Source organism: Dipodomys spectabilis, unplaced genomic scaffold, assembly GCF_019054845.1.
Source record: "Dipodomys spectabilis isolate Male_0828 unplaced genomic scaffold, ASM1905484v1 ptg000057l, whole genome shotgun sequence".
NCBI classification, from domain to species: Eukaryota; Metazoa; Chordata; class Mammalia; order Rodentia; family Heteromyidae; genus Dipodomys; species Dipodomys spectabilis.
Window position 1 is genome coordinate 5697768 of NW_024870734.1, and position 12056 is coordinate 5709823.

At 38.5% G+C, this 12056-nt stretch overlaps 1 pseudogene; it reads right to left on the reverse strand.

The window, feature by feature from the left end:
* Positions 1-10670: 10670 nt before the first annotated feature.
* Positions 10671-11196, reverse strand: LOC122108321 (annotated as a pseudogene).
* Between the last annotated feature and the right edge of the window lie 860 nt (positions 11197-12056).

Consider the following 12056-nt stretch of genomic DNA (forward strand, 5'->3'; position numbering starts at 1 on the left):
TATCAGGCTGAATGAAGCAATTTTTCATTAAATTAAATATTATCTAATGTGGTCACATGATTTTCTCTTTTTTTAACCTAAAAGTTTTTGACACAAAAATGTAGCTTCATACATTTTTTGATTATTTAAAAATCTTAGTTACTGGTCATATATTTCTGATATTTGATTACCTAGTCATTTTACAAAAACAGTGAATTTCATTTATTTTATGTCAACAGTTATTTTTACAAATTGAATCAATCTCAGTATAAGATAACTAAAGCAAGATATTCCATCACTTATCCAATTATTCCTATAGACTTGAAGATAAGTTATTTTTGAATGGTAAGAAATTCATATTATACCTACACTCTATAGAATAAATAAGATAAATGATTATTTTTCCTTCAACTTGAAGGAAAGAACCTCATTATAAATAATAAATACTTGAATGGAAATGCTATAAAATTATGAAAAATTCATGTCATTATGAGTTAGATAAAATAGTCATTTTTGAAGATCACAACATGAAACCTCTTGAAGCTTCTGCATCTGCTAAATAAAATGTATTTGCATTCAAATTATTTCATTCATCTCTCCAGCAATGGTATAACCAAATCACTGCTATGCCAAATAGCATCTCTGATATTTCGGAACAGAAGTTATCACAATTGTATAGAAAGATCTACCCACTAAACTAGAAATTAAATCTGAAATCATAAAGGATTGTGATTAATAATTAGCTTTCACTACGTTGCCATAAAGAGGTGAACCCTTTCAAGTGGGCATAGTTGAAGAGATTAGGTCACTGAGAACTTGAAATCAAAGAGGATGTTAAGATCAAAGTCCTTTCTTCCTCTTCCTTCTTTTACTTCTCTTTCTCCTTTTCCTTCTCCCTCTCCCTCTTCCTCTCATCCTTTTTCTCCCTTTCCCACTCCCATTCCTCCTCTTCTTTACTTCCTGGCTTCCATGAATACAAAAAGGCCATCACATGTTCCTGAGCAATGAGGATAAGAAATGTAAATTGAAATGTATAAAATCAGAAGCCAAGATAAAACTTTCCTCCTTTTAATTAATTTTATGAAGTATTTTGTCATATTAATAGGAGTCTGACACAGCATGCTCTCATTATTATAAGGGATAATAAATCGACCGAAATTGTCCTAATGAAATGAATGAATTAATATTATATTTGGAGAACCCTACATGAAAATATCAGATACACTTCAATAAGAGGCAAAAAATATGTTCAGATGAATATGGCGGAGGAGAAGCTGGAGGCTAAACAATCTCTGGCATACAAAGCAGTTTTAGTGATCAAGTGAACAGTCCTAGGCTAGAGAACCACACCAAATGTTCCATCAGAGTACTGAGAGTTTGGCCAGAGAGGGAAAATCAAGGCAAGGAGACAAATCTGAGCACTTGCTGGTAGGTGCAACTGTGGTGGCTGCGGCAGCAGCAGCGGTGGCCATAGCCTCCATACCTATAGCACAGAGAGTCTTGAGAAAAGATGCCAGATGTGGCAGGCAAGCAGATTTTACTCAACACCAGTAAGAACTGAGGAGGAGCAGATAACTTCATCCGGCAGATCGCAGGCCAGACACAGCCCAGGACCAAAGACTCCGGAGTGGGTAGAAGCCTGACATCCTCACTCTAAGGGAGCAGAGGAGGGAAGGCCACCCCTCCCTGCCACCGCCATCAGAGATCTCCATCTTTGATATTAAAAAATGACCATTTGAACAGCTATCTCCAACTCAGGCCTTGGAAGAAAACAAGAGTCATTTAGGAGGTCACAGGAACCTGACTTGAACTGCCTGGCTCAGTTCCCCCCAAAGGAAAGTCAACCTGCCCAGGCAAGGAAGCCTCACCATTGGAGGAGTGACTTTCTTCTCTGGGTAAACTGAGCCAGAGGCTGCCCCTCCATACAGCAGCATAGACAATCAATTGAAATTCAGTAATCAAAAACCTGAGAATGGCCCCAGGATGGGCTCTGTGAGTGTCCCAGGAGCTATTCCCTCAGGGAAAAGCTACTGTTTGCTGAAAGACCTCAACTTTACCCAGAACCTAGCATAAAAACAGCATCTACAAACTAGAGGAAACAGCCATCTCCCTCTTTTGTGATACTCAAAGCAGATCTCCCTCCCACTGAAGTAGAATGGGAGGAGGATCACAAAATCCTGGGTAATGCAGAGCATTTTTCTGCCTGCTCAAACTCACTTAAGAAACTAATCAACCCACAGAAAAAACGAACACCACAAGCAGACCAGAGACTCCACCAAGAGATTGGTTATGGACACGGGGGAGATGCAGGATCTTCCCATTCTACCCCCTTCCCCACCCCCCTCAAAAAAATCAAAGAACTCTTCTTTACCTTTTCTTAATTTTTAATTTTTTTCAAAAATGTTTTCTATTAATCTTTTCTTCTTTTCATAATTTTTATTATCGATGTGTGTGTGTGTGTGTGTGTGTGTGTGTGTGTGTGTGTGTGTGTATGCGTGTGTGTGTTTTATCTCTTCTGATCTTTTGGTCCTTTTTATTTTTATCTTTTCAATTTTTTCTCTTTCTTTTTGGTGAGAATTAATTACTGTTCTGATCATCCTCAGATATTTACCCATCGTCGATTATTAGACCTTATCCCCCATTGTGTACACACTTCATGCAGCAATTTATTACTCAATTCACAATCTCTTAGGATTAAATTATTTTAAATTTTTTTATTTTTATTTTTGTGAACATACTGTAAAGAGGGGTTAAAATTACATAGACAAGATAATGAGTACATTTCTTATCAAACATTGCAGACTCCACCTTTGTTTACCCTCCACATCCCTTCCCAGCCTCTCCCATCCCCCCACCCAATCTTCCCCCCACCCCCCGCCCACACAAAAGTTGTAAAGTTCATTTTCGGCATGACAACTTGTACTTCTCATTGTTGCAACCGGTCCACCTGTATCCTTAAATGACTTGTTTTTCCCCATCTCCTCCACAAATTATACATACATCAAATATAGTTAAAGCAGGGGTTTTATTGTGGGGGAGGGACATACAAAGAAACAAAGAAATAATCTTATAAATGTATTAGAAACAAATGCATGAAAGAAAAAAAATTTAAATACATATCTAAGGGTTCATTTCCTAACATTATATTATCTGACCTTTTCTGCTTGGCTCATACCTATACTAGATATTGCAAATGAGGGAAACCATGGGACCTATGTGTCTTTGGGCTTGGCTTACTTCACTTTATATAATTTTTTCCAAGCCTTTCCATTTCCTAACAAATGGGGCAATGTCATTCTTTCTGATGGAGGCATAGAATTCCATTGTGTATATATACCACATTTTCTTGATCCATTCATCTACTGACGGGCTTCTGGGTTGGTTCCATATCTTAGCTATGGTAAATAATGCTGCAATAAACATAGTTGTGCTGGTAGCTTTAGTGTGGTCTTGTTTGTAAACATTTGGGTAAATGCCCAAAAGTGGGATTGCTGGGTCATAGGGGAGCTCTATGTGAAGTCTTTTGAGAAACCTCCATACTGCTTTTCAAAGTGGTTGAGAAGGTTTACACTCGCACCAACAATGAAGTAAGGTTCCCTTCTGTCCACATCCCCTCCAGCATCTGTTGTTTTTAGAGTTCTTGATTTTTGCCATTCTAACTGGAGTGAGGTGGTATCTCAATGTTGTTTTGATTTACATTTCTTTTATGGCTAGGGATGTTGAGCATTTCTTCATGTGTCTATTGGCCATCCTTCTTTCTTCTTCAGAGAGGTTTCTCTTTAAGTCTTTAGCCCACTTGTTTATTGGGAAGTTGTTTCTTTGAGGATTTGTTGTTGGGGGATTTAATTTTTTGAGTTCCAAGTATATTTTAGATATGAGACCCTTGTCCATTGTATGGCTAGTGAAGATCATCTCCCAATCCGTGGGCTTTCTATTGATCTTGCCAGTTATGTACTTTGCCATGCAGATGCTCTGGAACTTCATGAAATCCCATTTGTCCAACCTTTCTTTGATTTGTTGTTTTTCCTGGTCTCTATTAAGAAAATTTTGGCCTGCTCCAAGGAGACCTACGGTTTCTCCTATTCCATCCTGTAATGTTTACAGAGTGTCTGATTGACTCCGAGGTCTTTGAATATTTGGAGTTGATTCTGGTGCAGGGTGATATATAAGGATCTAGCTTCAGTTTTCTACAAGTAGTTAAACAATTTCACCAGCACCATTTACTGAAGAGGCTGTCTTTCTTCCATTCTATTTTTTTTTTTAGCTCCCTTATCAAAGATTAGATGGCTACAGGTCTGTAGGTTCATTTCTGGGTTTTCAATTCTATTCCATTGGTCCTGAGGTCTGTTCTTATGCCAGTAGCAAGCTCTTTTGATTACTATGGCTTTATAATAGAGTTTGAAATTTGGTATTGATATTCCTCCTGCAGTGTTCTTTCCGATGAGGAGCGTTTTTGCTATTCAGGGTCTTTTATTGTTCCATATGAATTTTTGAATTGCCTCTTCTATTTCCTTGAGGAATGAGTTTGGAATTTTGATAGGTATCACATTGAATTTGGAGAGAGCTTTGGGAAGTATTGCCATTTTCACGATGTTAATCTTTCAAATCCAGGAGCATGGGAGGTTTTGCCATTTTCTAAGTTCTGTGTTGATTTCCTTTTTCAGGATTTTTAAGTTTTCATCATAGAGGTCCTTCACTTCTTTGAGTAAGTTAATTCTTAGGTATTTTATTTTTTGTGCGGCTATTATAACTGGAGTTCCTTTCCTAATTTCAACCACACTTTTCTCATTGTTGGCATACAAAAAAGTCATTGATTTTGGGGGGGTTAATTTTATACCCTGCCAAAGTTTTGAATCAGCTTGAGTAATTTAGGAGTGGAGTATATGGGATTCTTTTTTTTTTTTTTTAAGGGATGGCTTGGCCAGGCAATTCACCAAAGCAATCTTTTATATTTTTTTTTTAATTTTATTTTATTTTATTTGAGAACATACTGTACAGAGGGATTACAATTACATGGGCAGGATAATGCATACATTTCTTACCAAGCATTGCAGCCTCCTCCTTTGTTTACCCTTCACCTCCCTTCCCAGCCTCCCCCCTCCCTCCCACCCAATCATACCCCCCCCCCCCACCGACATTGTAAAGCTGGTTTTGACATGACATTTTGTACTTCTCATTGTTGCAACAGGTCCACCTGAATCCTTAAACGACTTGTTTGTCCCCATCTCCTCCACATGTTATACTGACATCAAATATAGTGAAAGCGGGGGTTACACTGTGGGGGAGGGACATACAAAGCAACAAAGAAATAATCTTATAGATGCGTTAGAAACACATGCATGAAAGAAACAAAAACATTAAAATACATATTTGAGGTTTCGTTTTCCTAACATCACATTATCTGACTTTTTCCGCTTGACTCATACCTATACTAGATATTGCAAATAAGGGAAACCATGGTGGGATTCTTTAAATTCAAGATCATGTCATCTGCAAAGAGGGAGAGATTTATTTCTTCTTTCCCTATTTGGATCCCCTTTATGTTTGCATCTTGTCTTATTGCTGTAGCTAGGCATTCTAATACTCGATTGAAGAGAAGTGGAGAGTGTGTCCATCCTTGTCTTGTTCTTGAGTTAAGAGGAAATGGCTTTAGTTTTTCACCATTAATTATAATGGTGGCTGTAAGGTTTGTCATATACAGCCTTTATTGTATTGAGGAATGTTCCATGGATTTCTAATTTTTCCAGAACCTTCATCATAAAGGGGTGTTGGATCTTGTCGAATGCTTTTTCTGCATCTATTGAGATAACCGTGTGGTTCTTATTCTTGCTCCTGTTGATGTGATGAATAATATTAATTGATTTGCGTATATTGTACCAGCTTTGTACCCTGAAATGAATCCTGTTTGATCGTGTTGTATGATTTTTTGGGTGAATTGTTGAAGTCGATTGGCCAAAATTTTGTTGAGAAGTTTTGCATCAATGATCATCGAAGAAATGGGTCTATAGTTCTGTTTCTTTGATGAGTCCCTGCCTGATTTTGGGATGAGGGTTATGATGGCTTCATAGAATGTTTTCGGTAGTGAACTTTCTCTTTCAATTTCATTGAAGAGTTGGAGGAGTATTGGTGTGAGCTCTGCTTTGAAGGCCTTGTAAAATTCCGCTGTAAAACCATCTGGTCTTGGACTTTCTTAGCTGGGAGATCTCTTATTGCTCTTTGTATTTCAATGCTTGATATGGGCCTGTTAAGATGGTTTAACTCATCTTGGTTTAGTTTTGGCATGTCAATATTTGCTAGGATAAGGTGCATTTCTGCCAAGTTCTCAAACTTATTAACATAAAGTTTTGAGAATTATTGCCTTATAATGTTCTGAATCTTGGTTGTTTCTTAAGGTGATGTTTCCATTCTCATCTCTGAGTTTATTTACTTGGGTGTGATCTCTTCTTTTTCTCCTGAGATTTTCTAAAAGTCTGTCAATTTTGTTAATTTTCTTGAAGAACCATCTCTTTGTTTTGTTGTTTCTATAGTTGTTTTGGATTCTAATTCATTTAATTCTGATTTAATTTTAATTATTTCTCTCCACCTATTGTATTGGGCTTTATCTTGCTGCTCTTTTTCAAGGAGGTTTAGATGAGTCATTAAATTGTTGGTTTCAGATCTCTCCTATTTGTTGATATAGGAGCTTAGAGCTATAAACTTGCCTCTGAGTACTGCCTTGGCTGTGTCCCAGAGGAGCTGTTAATTTGTGTGCTCGTTTTTGTTGAATAGCATGAACATTTGAATTTCCTTTCTAATCTCAATGACCCACTCGTGATTCAGCAGTGTGTTGCTCAGCCTCCATGTGTTACCAGACTTTCTTTGGTGGCTTTTGGTGTTGAGTTCTAATTATATTCCCTTGTGGTCTGAGAGAATGCAAGATATAACTTCAATGTTTCTGAATTTAGACAATTTTGCTTTGTGGCCTAAAATGTGGTCTATTTTAGAAAATGTTCCATGTGCTACTGAGAAAAACGTGTATTCTGATGCTGCTGGGTGAAATGTTTGATAGATGTCTGTAAAATCTAGTTGATCTATGCAGCTGTTTAGATCTGCGGTTTCTCTGTTGAGTTTTTGCCGAGTTGATGTATCTAGTGGGGAGAGTGGTGTGTTAAAATCTCCAACAATTAATGTCTTTGGATCTATGTGAGATTTGAGGGAAAGTGGTGTTTCTTGGATAAATTTGAGTGTTCCATTGTTTGGTGAATAGATATTTAGAATTGTAATATTCTCCTGAAGGAGAGATCCGTTAATTAGTATGTAGCGACCTTCTTTATCTCTTCTCACGAATTTTAATTTGAAGTCAAATTCATCTGATTTTAGGATTGCAGCTCCCTCCTGTTTATGGGGGAAGTTTGCATGGTAGATATTGCTCCAGCCTTTAACCTTGAAAATGTGTTTGTTTTTATGGGCAGGAGATGTGACTCCTGAAGGCAGCAGATAGAAGGAACTTGTTTTTTAATCCAATTAGACAGTCTGTGTCGCTTAATTGGAGAGTTAAGTCCGTTAATGTTAAGAGATAGGACTGAGAGGTAATTGGGATTTCCTGCCATGTTATCCACCTTCTTGGGGGCTGCAAAAACTGGGTCGCATCTGTGGCGGCTGCTGGCAAGAGCTCACATCTCTCTATTTGCCTTGATTTTCCTTAGCTGGCCTAACTCTCTGTCCTGTGATGGCACACTTGGTGTGATTCTCTGGCTTAGGACTGTTCACTGGAACTCTAAAACTGCTTTCTATGGGAGAGCTTGTTTAGCATCCAGCTTCTCCTCTGCCATCTTCCCCGCCACCTCCTTGGCTTAAATTGTTTAATAGCAGCATTTTCTCTTTATACCTATATAATTTTCAAGTAACAAATTTTGAGAATTTTTAGTTTTCAGTTTTTCGTATCTCCTTTCTATCCCTCCCTTTCTCTCATCCTATCCTTTTCTTCTCTCAAGATCATCTATAAAGTTACATAATTTTTAAGTGTTTCATTTTTTAAATTTAAATTTTTGTTTTTTCCATTTTTTCTTGTTTTTTTTTAATTGTGAAAATACATACAGAGGAGTTAAAATTACATGGGCAAGGTAACGAATACCTTTCTTATCAAGAATTGTTGCCTCCTCTTTGTTTCCCCTTCTATCCCTTGCCATACTCCACCATCCTCCTACCCAAACTTCCCCCCACCACCCACCAAAGTTGTAAAGTTCTTTTGTCGACATAATGACTTCTACATCTCATTGTTGCAATGGGTCCACCTCTATCCCTAGTTAAATGATGTTTTTTCCCTTCCCCTCCACAAATCATACCAACATCAAATACAGTGAAAGCACGGGTTATACCGTAGGGAAGGGACATACAAAGAAACATAGAAATCATCTTATATATATGATAGAAACAATTGCATGAAAGGAAAAAAAAACTTTTGAATACTTATCTTGGGGTTCATTCCCCTAACGTTAATTTATCTGACCTTTTCTGCTTGACTCAGACATATACTAGTTGTTGCAAATAAGGGAGACCATGGGACCTATTTTACTTTGGGCCTGGCTTACTTCACTTAATATAATTTTTTCCAAGTCTTTCCCTTTCTGAACAAATGGGGCAATGTCCTTCTTTCTGATGGAGGCATAGAATTCCATTGTGTATATATACCACATTTTCTTTATCCATTTATCTACTGAGGGACATCTGGGTTGGTTCCCTATTTTAGCTATGGTAAATAATGCTGCAATAAACATAGTCGTGCTGGTAGCTATAGTGTGGTCTTGGGGTTTTACTGTGGTATTTTGTTTTTCGTGTCTCCTTTCTATCCCTCCCTTCTTCTCATCCTATCCTTTTCTTCTCTCAATATCATCTATAAACTTACATAATTTTTAAGTATTTATCTTTTTTTTTCATGGCATTAACATTTAATGAGAAGACAAATTTTAGAGTAGATAAAATTGAAGGTGCATGCATCATTGTTGTAGATTTGAAACCATGCATATCCTTCCTCATAAAATGTCTCAGATGCCGTTAAAAACATCACACGCAAAACCAAGCAATTATAAGTCCTTCGAAGCATGTAACTGTGATTAGCTGCTACTCTCAGCAATATAAAAATACTTCCACCACAATTTCATTCCAGTCTGTAAAGTAATTCAAAACAAACAAGTTGGAGACATCGCTCAAATGGCAGAAGCAACAAATACAGATGCGTTGTATCAAGGAAATGAATCCACTGAAGAAATGAACCCATCTGAGGAGCGGTCCTCTGGGGCCTGGCACTAGCCTTCTGGTGGAACGCTGAGGCCCCCTTCTGGGAAGAGACGTATACTGCACCCGGGGCAGCTCTGCCAAACGTCAGGACACTTCTTGCACCCAGTAACACTGAAAGTTTTCTTGTGGATATTCTTTCCTGTGCAGTTTCAAATTTTAGGTATTAAATTTAACAGTTATAACCTGTATTTTCAAATGAGGAACAGCTGATTTCGGATTAAATGTATCATGCTACTTAATTCTGCAACTGGCATTCACACCAGTGGGCATTCTTCTTCACCTTGTTCCTTTTTACTTTCGCTGTAACTTTTTGCTTTGACAGTGTCTTGTTGAACTCCCTCTGCCTTCCAAGTGATGGGGTTACAGATGTGTATCACTATGCCCAACTGTTGTTGGAACTCTTCACCCTCCAGTATATAACTACGTTTTTTTCATCCATCTCTCCTTGTGAGAATATAATCTCGCTGAGGCAGAAGACCCTGTTTTGGTTCAGGGAACCAAAGAACTGTCTTATTTATGTTATTGTCCTTTAATGCTTTGCCCCTTAAAAACAGAAATATCTTAAGATTCTATTCTAGCAACATGGTACAATTTTTAAATGACACTTAGGCATTTGTTTAAAAACATTTTTTCTATGTATTTAATAAAATCAATAGATTTCACAATCACATGTATACAGTGTATACAAATAATATACAATGTAGAAAAAAGCCAGACTTGCCCAGCACTGGTGGCTAACACCTGTAATCCTAGCGACTAAAAAATGCTGATATCTGAGGGTCACAGTTTGAAGCCAGGCTGGGGGGAAAAGTCCGTGAGACTCATCTGCAGTTAACCAACATAAAGCTAGGACTGGAGGTGTGACTCAAGTTTGAGCAAAAAAGCCAGAGAGTAACAACATGTTGAGTTCAAGCCCTAAAGCCAACACACACACAAACACACTCACACTCACGCAGCCAATACACTGGGAGACCACAACAGCTATAAAGAATGAAAATCCAACTCCACCTACAAAAAGCCAGTTGTAAAGGACACACGTGACCATGGCTTTCTATTCCAAATGAGTGCAGGTGATGGGGTGTGGATGGACACTGAAATCCCAGCCTGCACTCAGCTGGAATGGATTGAAGCTGTGGCTTAAAGACATGTACTGTTTGCTAATTCCTAAAACCTCAAACTTTAGTTTTCCCCCCCTTCATAAAAATGTTCTTTCAGCAGTGGAGAAGCTAATAGTTGTTTACAATTGTCAGCCTTTCAAAAAGCACTAATTTGTTCCCTTAAGAGTGCAAATGTTATTCTCCGTCTTCCCGGAGAATAACAAACAACACATAATATATGCTCCCTCCATGCCAGCAGCTTTTCAGGCTGGGGATTCCATCCAGGTCACCATGGGGCTTTCCTCTTTCATTACAAGTTCAGGATTTCTGAAATTCCTTCTTCCGAACTTTTGATTTTGGTGCATTAGGATTTTCTTGCTTGTAGAAGGCCTTTAACAGTTCCACAGCTTCCTCAGCCCGATATCCAGGGATGCGCTGAAATGGTTTTCCCGTATTTGGTAAGTCAGCAGAGGCAACATTTAGAACGGAGCCACAGCCACCAAATCGTTCATTCTGACAGCCGTAGACGACCAGCGGGATTTTCATCAGGCGGAGAGCAGCTGCACACATAATGCAGGGTTCCACAGTGACATACAACACGGTACGTTCAAACACGGCAGAAGGACTCTGGCCATTTCGTTGACACCAATCTAGGACTTGATCAATGGCCACCATTTCTGCATGTCGAGTAGCATTTTTGGTTTGATTCACTTCATTTCTTCCCTTCCCCACGATTTCATTGTTGTAGACCATAAACCCAGCCAACAGGGACTTCGGTATTTTCAAGGGCGTCTTTGGCCATGTGCATTGCTTCCTCCATCCACCGTGCCGTCTCCAGGGCCAAAGACAAGGCAGTCGAGATGCCCGGGGCTGGCATGGACGCGGCCAACGCCTCCGCCTCCATCCAGCCGGGTTAACGTACAGCTCTGACCTGCGGGCCTTCCGGGCCGGGAACCAAGTATTTATCTTTTTAAATTTAAATTTTTGTTTTTCTATATTTTCTTGTTTTTTTTTTCTTAATGTCTCTCTTATCATTCTGTCCAATCCATTTCCCTCTCTGAGATTAGGCCTTGGTTAAATTCACTCTCATCTTACCTTGCCACCACCCTATAATCCTATTTTTCCCCACATTTCTCCCTACATCTAATAATTTCTGGTTTGCCAATTTTTTTCTTTGCTATTCTTAGCCCATTAATCCATAGTTGTTTGATGTTGAATAGATTGTATCTGTTGAACTAGATTGTGTCTATAGCCTTTTGACTGTGAAACTACCAAATTTTGGTTGATGCTTGCCTTAAAATTATGTTCTAGCACAAAATTAGTTACTTTCATACCAAATGAGCAGAAAAAGCCAGAAAAAGAGAAGAAAAATGGCAAGACCAGGTATCTGGACTCCCACTCATGATAAACAGTTAGTGAATAATCCAGAGGACAGTTCCCAAAAATCTGTACAAACAATACTGGTAAAAATGGTGAATGAAAAGATTGAAAACCTGCAAAGGACTCAGTGTGAGCATGATAGGGAAAGAGAGAGGCAAACCAAAGATTAATACTGGAATCTCGTGAGAGTGCAGAAACTACTCAAAGATTGGTACAGGAAGTGCGTGAGCAGGTTTAGAACAGTCAAAGAGCAATACAGGAATTGCATAAGCAGGCTGACAACAATCAAAGAGAAACACAGCAATTGCATGAGGAGGATGATAA